Source organism: Homarus americanus, unplaced genomic scaffold, assembly GCF_018991925.1.
Source record: "Homarus americanus isolate GMGI-L3 unplaced genomic scaffold, GMGI_Hamer_2.0 scaffold20465, whole genome shotgun sequence".
NCBI classification, from domain to species: domain Eukaryota; kingdom Metazoa; phylum Arthropoda; class Malacostraca; order Decapoda; family Nephropidae; genus Homarus; species Homarus americanus.
The window spans coordinates 4,764,670-4,779,689 of NW_024756914.1; the positions used below are offsets into that span (position 1 = coordinate 4,764,670).

Sequence of the window (15,020 nt, forward strand, 5' to 3'; positions counted from 1 at the left end):
GGACTGGGAAGGAGAGGGGAGGGGAAGACAGTGGATGGCAGGAGAGAGGGGTGGGGAGGGAGGGAAGAGAGGGAAGGGGGATAAGGCGGTATAAGACCCGGTAAGGGGATTCCCTACTCTAACAAGCTTCTCCCTGGCAACATCTTGGTTGGCCAAGGTACAAGGGGAGTGGGGTGTGAGTGGGAGAGGGGAGAGGGTGGGTTTCAGTGTATTAGGGTGAGAGGATTGGGTTGAATGGGTGGGTTTGGAGGGAGGGGTGATAGGATAGGTTGAGTGGAAGGGGTAAGAGGGTGGGGTGAGTAGGAAGGGTGAGGGAATTGTGTGAGAGGGAAGGGTTAAGGGAAATACACTGTAGGAGTGTAACAGGTGGAAAGGGAGATATAAAGAGGGATGGGTGAGGGGAAAAAGGGAAAGGAAGAAGGGAGGGAGGTGTGAGGAGAGAGAGGGGAAGGACGGTGTGGGGGGAAAGAGAAAATGAGATGATTTTAACCGTTCTTAGTAGTCTCCCCCTCCCCAGGTCCCTTCAGGTCCTCCCAAGGGGTTAAATGGACTTGGTAACGTCATTTACTTCTACCTCCACCACAACGCCACCCTCCTCCCATCAGTGTAGAAGAGTGATGAGTGTAATAAGTGACACGTCTGGTCAGCTCAGTGTCTATAATCCTCTCACTGATAAATACTATAGTCTGTACAGCAGCGCCTTGTACAGAAGTAATGTGGTAGAGGTGGACCTTGAAACAGTTGTCAGGAACATCTGCAGTCATCAGCCCAAGATAAGTGTTTACACTCGATCAATCGTACATTCGTGATAAAGGCGGAGGGGCGGTGACTATGATAACCTCTGAGGGCGTCCCCACACATACTCGTAACAACAAAAGTGGACCTATTTTTATCATTGTGATTTTTCTGGTTTTCGCTCCCATGGTCCACTATCGTGTGTACAGTAATTAACACCTCTGTATCTGCTCCCAAGGGCTTGATACAACGCTAGCTAGCTTCCTGTCCTCAGGGTCTCGTGTTCACGCCCCTAGTTCTTCCAGCTGTGAATGGGTACTTAACTTTTCAGTTGGAATGTGTAAGCGATCGAGTGCACTGCCTCCTGTACCAAAGACTTAAGTTACAATGTGTTGTGTACACATTGATTCTAATGCGCCGTGAGATTCATGTGGCCTGCGGTCACTACTTCTTACTGGTTTCCATTACTAAAAATTTCAGAGTTTATTTTTCTTAATAGAACAGCAGAACATTGTATTAAATGTAAAATATATCATGGTGCATTTTATTGACTTCCTCATAGCCGCTCCGGCTATCAGTTCAAACAACGCTGGCGGCTCCGTTGTACAGTTTCCTGGTTCCACACACTACTCTGGTCTTACTTTGCCTTGATATAGGTAGTCCAGCACATTTGTTCTAGACAGTGACACTAGAAGATGGCGACTGTGAGAAGAAATACTGTACAACTGTGAGATAAAGTTATTTCTTCCAGGGCGATGGTGTCAGACAGGATGCAGCTTCTTGCCTCCCACCAGTTAGTGTCAGTCTTGCTCAGGTAGTGGGAAACTATGATCAAGTGCAATTGTTGGTCGTAAATGATACACTTTTGTTTGTTTTTTGTTGCACTGATCATCTGGTGTGTGAGGTGAGGCGAGTGTTTACTCTAGTGTGTCAACATTGTGGTATCGACACCGAGTATTATCATATTTACTCCTAGAATATGTTTTCATATATATATATATAAACCTGTTGGCGTTACTGTGAAACTAAAACTGATATGAAAGGTTCGGTTTTAGGAGTCACTGGATAACATGAGGATAGATCTGCGTCCCAAGAGACACATAAATTAAGAGTTTATTTAGAGTACATTTAGTCATCAGGACACAGGTGATAGAGTAAAGCTGGTCGTCGACACGCTGCCTGGGGCTATGTGGTAGTGAACTGCTGCACCGCCACAGTAATGATCTGAAGAGTGATGAAATTCTGAAGGAGCCCACCAGGGTCTTATTATCTGATCTGTTCTACTGTTGCCAGGAAGGTCAACAGAGGCAGGTAACACGTCCAGCAGGCGTTGGTGACCTGGTTGGGAAACATGATCACATTTAGGTATTCTTGTTACAAGCTGAACAACACAAATATTAATTCAGCTTTGTATGTATTTTTTGTTGGTGATAATAGTTAAATCACCAAGTGTCTTTGTTGTAGTTATTATAAGTCTCTCTTCCATTTTCATCCTATACCTCTCCCCTCCCTCATCCTACCCTCCTCCTTTCTCAATTCTATACCTCTCTCCTCTCACCCCACCCTCCTTTCTTTCTCCCCCCTCTCCCCACTCCCGCCTCTCTCCATTATCCCCTCCTTCCTTCCAACCTTTTTCTAAATTGAGAAGTTTTGATCCGTATTCATATTCAATGTCTCTTTATGTTATTTATTTTAACATAGACAGTATTGTGTGTGTTATATTAATCCTGTTCGAGTGTGTGGATTAGTATGAGTTTGTTGTTGTGTTTGTCTGTTTGTCATCTTGGTTATCCTGTGTTTCGTGAAGTTTTTGTTTTGTTTTTGTGTTTCATATTTTGGTTTTGTTTTTCTGTTCAGTTTTTCCTTTTTTCTTTCTTTTTTTCTTCGTTTTTTACTCCATTTCCTCCTTATCTATCTTCTTCTGCTGCTTCTTTTTCGATTTGGTTTCATCATCGTCATCATTATTATTATTATTATTATTATTATTATTATTGCCAACATAAAAACATTCATGTCCTTATTCCAGTTTGTTGGATGATCACAATCAACAGTGGAATGTGTCCGTTGTACCTGACAGTTTGTCTTAAAGAGGTTGACCTTCCTGGTAGTATCTCATAAAGAGGTTGACCTTCCCAGTCAACAAAATTGTGGTCCATTTAGTGTCTCTCGTACTGTATGTTTGTCAGTACAGTTTTACATACAGGTGAGTCATCATCATCATGACAGTAAATCATTTAATATTTTCAGATAATCAAATACAACTTTTTCCATCTGTATCTGTAACGCCATTTTGTTTTGCTTTTCTAACAAACATTAAAACAATGAAAAAAAAATTTTGTTCATTCATTATGATGAAAGAAATTTAAATCTCAACCAGCCAAAACTCGTTTGAACTTTTACACTGCGATTTGTAAGTACAATGTAAGTATATTGTACCCTTTAAAAAACTAATTACTAGATTAATTAAAATGCTAAATTAAAACAACTCCACCTACCCCTCCCTCCCCCTTAACATTTTAAAGCTCGTTCATTATTCATGTTGCTGACATATAATAATGTATATATAATATATATATATATATATATATATATATATATATATATATATATATATATATATATATATATATATTTCTGTTATTGATTTTACTAGTATTACTATAAACATTAGTAGTAGAATATAATATATGGTATTGGGGCGGCAGAGGCTGTTATACACATCCTGCCACCCCCCACCACCACCACCACCACCACCACCACCACCACCACCACCACCACCACCACCAACCATCTCACCCCAACACCACCACCACCAACCACCCCCACCCACCACCACCACCACCACCACCACCACCACCAACCATCCTGCCACCCCACCACCACCACCACCCAACCATCCTGCCACCCACCACCACCACCACCAACCATCCTGCCACCCCCAAGCCACCACCACCAACCACCCTGCCACCACCACCACCACCACCACCACCAACCATCCTGCCACCCACCACCACCACCACCAACCATCCTGCTACCCACCACCACCACCACCACCAACCATCCCTCACCCACCACCACCACCACCAACCATCCTGCCACCCACCACCACCACCACCAACCACCCTGCCACCCACCAACACCACCACCACCACCAACCATCCTGCTACCCACCAACACCACCACCACCAACCATCCTGCCACCCACCACCACCACCCAACCATCCTGCCACCCCACCACCACCACCACCAACCATCCTGCCACCACCACCACCACCACCAACCACCCTGCCACCCACCAACACCAACACCACCACCACCAACCACCTCCACCCACCAACACCACCACCACCAACCACCCCTGCCACCCACCAACACCACCACCACCAACCACCCTGCCACCCACCAACACCACCACCAACCACCCCACCCACCCACCAACACCACCACCACCAACCACCTGCCACCCACCAACACCACCACCACCAACCACCTGCCACCCACCAACACCACCACCAACCACCCTGCCACCCACCAACACCACCACCACCAACCACCCTGCCACCCACCAACACCACCACCACCACCACCACCAACCATCCTGCCACCCACCACCACCACCATCTTCCCTCAAAACAAAATGGGTGAGGTGGTGTAGTGACTAATGCAATAAAATAGTAACTCAGTTGTCCAGAGCTCGAACCCCCCAACGAGGAAGAATTATTTGACTGATATATATTTTCTACCTGAGTTAACTGAGGGAGTATGACTGTGTGTGTGTGTGTGTGTGTGTGTGTGTGTGTGTGTGTGTGTGTGTGTGTGTGTGTCAGCTCTTCCACGCCACAACATCCGTACACGAGAAAAATATAGATAAATAGATTAATATTAATGATGATGATAATGATGATGATGATGATGACAGTAGTCGTGATAATTTCTTTGCTTACTTTATTAGTTATGTCATTATTTGTCTCCTCGCTATTATATTTCTTCTTTCTCTCCTTACCTCCCTCCGACTACTTCCTTCCCTCCCTCTCTATCTCACTTTTACATCTCTTCTTCCTTCCCTCCCTTCTTACATCTCCCCTTCCTTCACTCCCTCCATAGGTTCCTCCCCTCTTATAATTCCTCTCTTTTCCCACAAGAAAAATCCCTTCCACCCTAATCCTTCCTCTCCCTCTTCCATCTCTTTCCCTTTCTCCTCTCCTTCACATTTCCACCCATTTCTGCTCCACCTTTCCTTACCGTACCAGCACTAACTCTACCCCCTCATCCATTTTCCCATAACGCCCAATATAAACCCTCCCTCCCCCCCCCTTCCATTCTTTCCTCTCCTCTCCTCCCCTTCTCTCTCCCGCCTCTCCCTTACCCTCCCTCCCCTCTCCTCTCTTCCTCTCCTCCCCTCCCCTCTCCCCTCCTCTCCTCTCCCTTCCTCCTCTCTCTCCCTATATATATAATCTTTAAATGGATTTCTCGCCAATGGTCTTCCAGCCTTCACGGATCATAACAAAATGCCGGGGTGATCCATTGATCCCTCCGACTGTCCTGGTGATCCTTCCTGTGAGCCTAGAGTGATCCTTCCTGTGAGCCTAGAGTGATCCTTCCTGTGAGCCTAAGTGATCCTTCCGTGAACCTAAGTGATCCTTCCTGTGAGCCTAAGTGATCCTTCCTGTGAGCCTAGAGTGATCCTTCCTGTGAGCCTAAGTGATCCTTCCTGTGAGCCTAGAGTGATCCTTCCTGTGAGCCTAGAGTGATCCTTCCCGTGAGCCTAGAGTGATCCTTCCTGTGAGCCTAGAGTGATCCTTCCTGTGAGCCTAAGTGATCCTTCCTGTGAGCCTAGAGTGATCCTTCCTGTGAGCCTAGAGTGATCCTTCCTGTGAGCCTAAGTGATCCTTCCTGTGAGCCTAAGTGATCCTTCCTGTGGCCTAGAGTGATCCTTCCTGTGAGCCTAGAGTGATCCTTCCTGTGAGCCTAGAGTGATCCTTCCCGTGAGCCTAGAGTGATCCTTCCTGTGAGCCTAAGTGATCCTTCCCGTGAGCCTAGAGTGATCCTTCCTGTGAGCCTAGGATCCTTCCCGTGAGCCTAGAGTGATCCTTCCTGTGAGCCTAGAGTATCCTTCCCGTGAGCCTAAGGATCCTTCCTGTGACCTAGAGTGATCCTTCTGGAGCCTAAGGATCCTTCCTGTGAGCCTAGAGTGATCCTTCCGTGAACCTAGAGTGATCCTTCCTGTGAGCCTAGAGTGATCCTCTGTGAGCCTAGAGTGATCCTTCCTGTGAGCCTAGAGTCTTTCCCGTGAACCTAAGTGATCCTTCCCGTGAGCCTAGAGTGATCCTTCTGTGAGCCTAGAGTGATTCTTCCTGTGAGCCTAGAGTGATCCTTCCCGTGAGCCTAGAGTGATCCTTCCGTGAGCCTAGAGTGATCCTTCCGTGAGCCTAGAGTGATCCTTCCGTGAGCCTAAGTGATCCTTCCTGTGAGCCTAGAGTGATCCTTCCTGTGAACCTGATGATCCTTCCCGTGAGCCTAGAGTGATCCCTTCCTGTGAGCCTAAGTGATCCTTCCTGTGAGCTAGAGTGATCCTTCCCGTGAGCCTAGAGTGATCCTTCCTGTGAGCCTAGAGTGATCCTTCCTGTGAGCCTAGAGTGATCCTTCCGTGAGCCTAGTGATCCTTCCGTGAGCCTAAGTGATCCTTCCGGAGCCTAAGTGATCCTTCCGTGAGCCTAGTGATCCTTCCCGTGAGCCTAGGTGATCCTTCCCGTGAGCCTAGAGTGATCCTTCCCGTGAGCCTAGAGTGATCCTTCCCGTGAGCCTAGAGTGATCCTTCCTGTGAGCCTAGAGTGATCCTTCCCGTGAGCCTAGAGTGATCCTTCCCGTGAGCCTAGAGTGATCCTTCCTGTGAGCCTAGAGTGATCCTTCCTGTGAACCTAGGTGATCCTTCCCGTGAGCCTAGAGTGATCCTTCCCTGAGCCTAAGTGATCCTTCCTGTGAGCCTAGAGGATCCTTCCCGTGAGCCTAGAGTGATCCTTCCCGTGAGCCTAAGTGATCCTTCCTGTGAGCCTAGAGTGATCCTTCGTGAGCCGGTGATCCTTCCTGTGAGCCTATGATCCTTCCCGTGAACCTAGGTGATCCTTCCCGTGAACCTAGAGTGATCCTTCCTGTGACCTAGAGTGATCCTTCCCGTGAACCTAGAGTGATCCTTCCCGTGAGCCTAGAGTGATCCTTCCCGTGAGCCTAGAGTGATCCTTCCCGTGAGCCTAGAGTGATCCTTCATCATCATCATCATCATCGTCTTGGTTTTATACTGTAATTAATGATGAATACTGTATAATCAAGGCTAATTCTTCATTATTTCCGTTTATCATATTCGCTTCTTCACTTCCTTATTTTTCTATTTACTTTTTTCGCATTCATAGTATTTTTATTTTATTTTTGTGTATTCGTCTGGGTCATTCTTCTTCCCGTTTTCTTTGGCTGTAGCTTCTGTGTGACGTCATCCTTTCATTATCAGGATTCCTTTGTGTCTCAGTTTAATATCCTCTCCTCTCTTCTTCCTTCCGTCACTATCACTCCCTTCCTTCTCTCTGTTCTTTGGATATTAATAATCGTCGTTTTTGTTAATTATCCTTCTTTTCTGCCCCTTACTTGTTGTGGCTTATTATCTCTCTCTCTCTCTCTCTCTCTCTCTCTCTCTCTCTCTCTCTCTCTCTCTCTCTCTCTCTCTCTCTCTCTCTCTCTCTCTCTCTCTCTCATTTCTATCTCCTCCCTTACTCCCAATTATCTACCTTACCTCTCCACCCCTTCTCTCTTTCCCTCTGTCTCTCTCATCTCCTTTACTCTGGCTTTCACCTTCTTCTCTGTCTCTCGCCCATAAGAGAACCTTCAAGTGTCTCTCTCTAGCCTGACGCCCACCATACATCACGCCCTTCTTCTCTCTGTAGCCTGACGCCCACCATACATCACGCCCTTCTCTCTCTAGCCTGACGCCCACCATACATCACGCCCATCTTCTCTCTGTAGCCTGACGCCCACCATACATCACGCCCTTCTCTCTCTAGCCTGACGCCCCACCGCCCACATCACGCCCTTCTTCTCTCTGTAGCCTGACGCCCACCATACATCACGCCCATCTTCTCTTTGTAGCCTGACGCCACCATACATCACGCCCATCTTCTCTCTCTGTGGCCCTGACGCCCACCATACATCACGCCCTTCTTCTCTCTGTAGCCTGACGCCCACCATACATCACGCCCTTCTTCTCTCTGTGGCCTGACGCCCACCATACATGCGCCCTTCTTCTCTCTCTGTGGCCGACGCCCCACCATACATCACGCCCATCTTCTCTCTGTAGCCTGACGCCCACCATACATCACGCCCATCTTCTCTCTGTAGCCTGACGCCCACCATACATCACGCCCATCTTCTCTCTGTAGCCTGACGCCCACCATACATCACGCCCATCTTCTCTCTGTAGCCTGACGCCCACCATACATCACGCCCATCATCTCTCTGTAGCCTGACGCCCACCATACATCACGCCCATCTTCTCTCTGTAGCCTGACGCCCACCATACATCACGCCCATCTTCTATCTGTAGCCTGACGCCCACCATACATCACGCCCATCTTCTCTCTGTAGCCCTGACGCCCACCATACATCACGCCCATCTTCTCTCTCTGTGGCCTGACGCCCACCATACATCCCGCCCATCATCTCTCTGTGGCCACAAGCGCCCACCATACATCACGCCCATCTTCTCTCTGTAGCCTGACGCCACCATACATCACGCCATCTTCTATCTGTAGCCTCCCTTCCTGTATCATCTCTCGGATTAATCGCCTCCCCCCCCTCCAGGTCGCAGCGCTGTGATCAACAACTTTTTATCTTAAGTTTTCGAAGGTCAAGTTCTTATTTAATATGCGGTAGTTTCACCCCAAGGGCACTCGCTCCATCCTGTTTTGACCAAGTTGAATTTACTTGATTATTTTACCTTTGCCAAACCTGTCGTCCAAATATGAAAATTCATTGACATGTTGTAAATTCATATCTTGACCTGTATTGGCCAGTATAGGTGTTAAACATTGCTTTAATTTATGTTAAGTTTCGTGTTTTGTTCCCATACTTGTTGGCTTCTTCCATCTCTTGTTGTTGTTAAGGATTTATGTCGAGTTTAGTGATGTTAACGGCATAGTGAAGAAGTGTCATTGATGTTTTAGATTAATGTTTACTATGTCTGTTTATATAGGTGTGTGTGTGTGTGTGTGTGTGGGTGTGTGTGTGTGTGTGTGTGTGTGTGTGTGTGTGTGTGTGTGTGTGTGTGTGTGTCTCCTATACCCCGGACAACTGCTCGGTATATGAGGTATGAAAGATGTGTATACGGTAGATATTTAAGGTTACCGTCAGAAGGTACAGAGGTTCAACAAGGTGTACTGGTCACATGAGGTAAAAGAGATGTGTAAGATGATAACGTAAGTACAGTTGAGGTCAGTAATACACACTCATGTTCTGGGTAAATTATATACTTCCCCGTGTTCTAGTCTGTTCAGAATAACACTACACCTAACCTAACCTAACCTAACCCATCGTCCTCAATCAAACAGAACAGTTCACTTGTTGCAATTGAATGTTTCCTTCCCTGATCCGTCAAGAGTAACACGACACCTACCGACCTACCGACCCAAGACACAGAGAATCACCTTGTGAGTGTTATCATCTGTCATTCATAACGTTACACCTGTTCTGGGCAAAGTGTCTCCCTTGGCAAGTGTTGTAGTGCGTCAAGAATAACGCAACAGCTGTCCAAGACACAATACATCACCTTGCGAGTGTTATCATCTGTCATGCATATCGCTACACCTGTTCTAGCCGCAGTATATCACAAAATATATCGGGAGCGTGGTGACCCGGCCTCCGCACCAGAGACACACTAAAATATTCAAGTTCTTGGGGTTACGTCCACAGTGGATTAAATTCTGGCCCGCGATAGATTCTTGCTATATGTGGCGGTGGACGGTGGGATATACATGACCCCTGTACACCTCTACCTGGGTGTTGCTGCTGCGGCTCTACCAGGTACAAGTACACAGTTAAGGTCTGGCTACATTGTTCACCTTAATATTGCAGTTATATTCTCTAACGCTATATACAGGTTAAGTACAGGTACAAAGTGGAGTTATACAATGTTGATGGTGATATTCTGTTATAAATGGACACTTGTACACCTCTCCCACCCTACACAGACGAGGTGAGGTGTGACGCTAGTTGACGCTGACACAGTGCTCTTCTTCTTGTTAGTGTCTTTAAAGTTCATTCTTCATCATCCGTCTGTTCGTCCGTCGTCTTTCTGTCCGTTGTTTATCCATCAACCGCCGTCATACAACGTCGTCCGTTCTTTGTCCGTCATCAGTGGCTGTACGTAGTAGTGTAACCGTTCTTTCTTTTTTTATCTCAAAATCCATCACGAGAAGAGACGTAAAACTGATCCAATAGGAGACAAATGTAAACAAAAAGATGGCCACCAATGGTATTAGAGAGACATCCCCTCCCTCCTCCTCCAACAGGTGTCACAAGAAGTATGTATCACCAACACGGGCCCAGGTAGACACACATACAACAGGTGCTGCAGGAAGACCTCATTGAGTATTGTGGATATAATGGAGGTATCGGTAGCGTCCTCCACCACACACAACAATCACCTAATTACCTACTTATACCCAATTACCCACACGGAGGCCAGAAGCACGATTTTTCTCGGAGATAATTAACAAACTAATCAATCCCTTCATGAATTAAGTGAAAGCTAAAACAAACTTCATATAAACATTTAAAGTCCTGATACTATTTAACTTTGGGGGAACAGCTAAGGGTAACTAAGCCTAAACCAGTCAACGAGGATCTATGCTACACACAAGAGCTTACAGTGTCCGTCATCCTCAGGAATCATTGTGTCAGAACAGGATATCCTAAGAGCCCCTTTCTGTGTCACTGTTAATTCACCCTAATACATAGCCGCTGCCCCCTGCGAGGAGAAACAGCTACACCAGTGATATCATTTTGTGTTGGGTCTGGATATCTTAAGAAGAGTTGAATGTGTGATATATTTTCATTCATTATATATCATTATTATGTTATGTTGTGTTATTCTGTTGTATCAGGTTCTTCACACTCGCCTTGTTATCAAATGGGGATAATTCTATTTTGGGTTGATATAACTTAATGGAAATTTGTTATTATATGGTAGAATTTGTTGTTTCATTCACTACAGCGGTTTCTATCATAACTAAACTATACCTGGATTAGGTTAGGTTAGGTTAGGTTAGAATTGTTTTTTATTCATTTATAATATATAGTTATGTTTATCTGTCTGATCGTCCCTATATACATAAAAAAAATCTCCACAGCTTTACAAACTTTCGTGAAGATCGCTTGAGTCCTTGTACTACACACACACACACACTATACGATTTCTTCCAGCATTACAGTAAACACGTCATACCGTAGTTCACACTTACAGTAACTCTTAATACTGTCAACATAAGCCCCCAGCCACTTACACAACTAACCACCAGCACCATCTCCTCACGCACAATAGTTAACCATGATGATGTGCTCAAAAAATACACGGATCCCAAATTTTAATATATTTTTCACATTCTGACTTGGCGTAGAACTACAACATATTAATTGACGGAGGGGGAAAGATGAACCGGCAGTTACGTTATATTAATTTCTTTATAAAAATTGATAATTGCATGTCTAGTATGCTGTAAATTAATTAGCCAGAGAGCCATTTTAATTCACGTTCATTGTGGTCTCTTAATAGACGAGTCTTATTATAATTATTATAAGGCAGGTGATGGTTTGTGTGTTTATTATGCTTCTGGTATTATCACTTTATGCCTATTTCTCCCGTTTGTTCGTTTGTCTCTTTTGTTGTTTTGTGTACTTTATCATTATTATTATTATTACTACTATTAGTTTTGCTCTTATTATTGGTATTATTATTATTACTATCATTACTAAATAGTACTATTGGTGAATATTATTTTTTTGTTATCCATCATATTTTACTATTTCTTATATAATTTTATTTCATACCATTATTTATCAGAGTTCACTTTATTGTGGTGGTTAATATTAAGGTGAAATAAGCTGGGAGTTAATCCTCAGCTGATCCATAAATACACTGGTGATCAATGATTAAAAACTGAGAGACTAACATCGCTCTGAAAATGTTGTCTCTTTGTCTTGATTACGGGAGAGATATGGGCTTAAGTTAGGTCATTCTCACAACTACTTCATTACTGAGATTGGAAATGTGTACTGTATATAAATAACATTTTAATTAACTTAGACATTTGTTATAGATTTTAAAGATAAAGGAGATGTGAGATACTGTGAAAGGTTGATGATGTCCCCTACCTGTAGTGGTCCCGTTTTCTTTGATGTGTTTACATCTTACGTCACCAAAATGCCACCCTGTCATTGGCTGAGGCCGTTGATATATGGAATGAAAAAATTAAAATTCATTCATGAATAAATGTGCAAATTACTTGCCATTGCTACCGTGTTCGTTTTTTTAATTATGGAATATAAACAGTAAAATGAGACCACAATTTTTTACAACACATTACTTAATCCGATTCACTGTTGAACTGGTAAAAAATAACTGCTTCTGCCTCCCAACAAATTACCTGAAATGTTTCATTTTTATTCAGGGTTCCACTCCCAGTAATTCAAAAAAATTCGCATTTCGAAGTGACGAAGTTTGTTGAGTTAATTGTTTAGAATTATGAAGAGGCGTCTCTCACTCTTAGCGTTATGCAGCTTACACCCAGGTTCTTCCTAACTGGAGCTGTGACAACATATCTAACTGGCTGACTCACCAAGTGCAGCATCATAATTACGAGACTTTACCAAAACCACGAATATCTGAGAGTACCTGTACCTTACCAGAGTAGTAATAGAGTACAGGTATATGACACATTTATTGTTAATTAAAAGAGTATGAATAAATTAAAAAACTACGTGACGTTAATCATCACTACACCGAGCGTGTCTTCCCAATGAACAGCTTAAATATTTACTATAACACCAACACTCACTACAACAGCTGACGTCTACAACACAGAACTGAACCTCTTAACCCGTTAGTTCAAGTAATGGTCCTGATTTTCCTTTAAGTCATCATTTTAACTATTCCTATCAACGTTTAAAATTGCTAGAAAAAAACTAGAAACGTGACATACTGGTGGCTGCTGGGGAGGTGCTGGTGAACTGATGGGTAGGTAGGTATGTGTGAGAGTTAGTAGGAAAGTCGAGCAGTAGGTAAAACAAGACTCAGGTAGACACATATAATAGGTAATTATGTAGATCAGTGTGTAGATAAAGAATAACAACAGTAAGGGAGAGGTGAGGTAAAAGTGTGTTAGTGTAGAATGATTAGAGAAGAAGGTTGATAGAAATTACTTGATGTGTAGGTCATTCTCTTTTATTTTTTATTTATTTATTTATTGTGGGTTGGGTACTATACATTAATTTTAAATTCAACTCGCGGTCTCTGGATGGCTGGCGATGCTGACGTCACAGAGGCCACAGCGCCATAATGAAGTGGACACCGGCCGCTGCCGCTCCAGTGAAAAATAATATTTGCAGTCTGTGTCGCGCTGAAATTCTAACTGCTAGCCTTGGTGAGGTTGAAATTTAGTTGTGATGCTCTCCGAATATCAAAAGCTGAAATTCACGATATTATCTTCAAGTTCAACTTTAGCTAACATGTTAGGTGAACACTAAACCAATGCCGCCTTTCGTTAGTCATATTTTTCTGTCACATTCTTCCCTCTGACAAAATCTATATACTTATAATACATTCTGTGTGTGTGTGTGTGTGTGTGTGTGTGTGTGTGTGTGTGTGTGTGTGTGTGTGTGTGCGCGTTTCTACAGCTTCATTTTGGTAAGGAGGTGCGTGTGGACTAGGGGATGGTTGTACTCTCATATCACTTATCCATCCACCCGGGCTAAGTAAGGTAACTCAGTCCGTTATTAATCTGTGAACTGTGACGAACAAAAGACCAAACATAATCCAGTTCACTATGCTGTATAACACTGCTGTAACGCAATTTGTAACACTTCAAGATAGAGCACAGATACTGTTATATTTCCTTAATTTTTACTGTACTATTGAACTTATAATATCGTTACCATTATTCACGTTACTGTTCTACTCTTCTACTCTCACTTGTTCACTGTACAACATTACCAGTCCCCCCCCGTAGAGAGTTTCAAAATGTCTCCTGTAACACCAACGAATTCATTTCATCTCGATTTTCCCGCACGCTTCTTTAATTCCTTTACGGCACCAGAACAAATAATAAAATAATACCCCACTTAAAGGTATCGTCTTTGTGTTAGTACCCAGCCTGAGGAATGAATACCCATTGACTGTAACCCACAGTCTGTAACCCACTGTAACCCGTCTAATAGTACGAATAAGTCACTGTAGCTACTGTGTCTGTAACCTACTGTGTACTGACGGTGATAATGAAGTCAGTTTTTCCTTGACATCATTATTCATTATCTAACGTAACCTAACCTAACCATTACTACACCCAAATGTTATCGTAGTCTTAACATGTCTCTCCGTCAGTATAACAGCTGCGACACGGACCTCCTCGTAATAGGCGTGACGTAACTAAACCCCCCACCAATAGGTAACTCGTCCTGCTGGAACGTCATGTGCAAGAGGTCGTTTCCCTTTTGTTTTTGTTAATTAATGTTTCTTGTCTTTATTTTTTTTTATGTCAGAATAGCTTGTCTTGGCGAATGATTTTATCCATATTACAGTATTATCACCTGTTATCACCTGTACAGTATATAATATAGTGTTTCATTATGGAGTGTTTCTGTTTCAAATTAATAATGTAAATGATCGTGGCTATTTACCAAGTGAAATAAACAAATAAAAGGGATCGTTAATAAGTCTCACTACCTGAATTTAACTCTTTGAAACTGATCTTTAATTAATGGAGAATGACAGTACGATCAGTGAGAACAAAATAGAAAAAAATAGAAAAAACTAAATAGCTAAAATACTGTTAAATGTCAAGTCATGTTGTTTGTTAAAAAAGTTCGTGACTTAAGAGATAGATAAATTAATCCGTTTAATTGGTGCAACAGCGGGAAATTATGAAGAAAAAACTGTATCCAAGACTTACACGAAGCAGGTAATTAACAAGTGAGAAGTAATAGAATTAATTTAAGGATTATTTAGCAAGATTAATAACTCAAATTAGAAC

General features: G+C 43.5%; 1 protein-coding gene across 1 annotated transcript in view; it reads left to right on the forward strand.

Moving 5' to 3' along the window:
- LOC121857201 (ATP synthase subunit s, mitochondrial-like) overlaps positions 1-15,020 on the forward strand; it is a 75,506-nt gene that overhangs the window by 37,118 nt on the left and 23,368 nt on the right. The window contains exon 3 of the mRNA XM_042353148.1: positions 2,762-2,938. The gene's annotated coding sequence lies outside the window, so the exon portion shown is untranslated. The remainder of the gene's footprint in view (positions 1-2,761; positions 2,939-15,020) is intronic.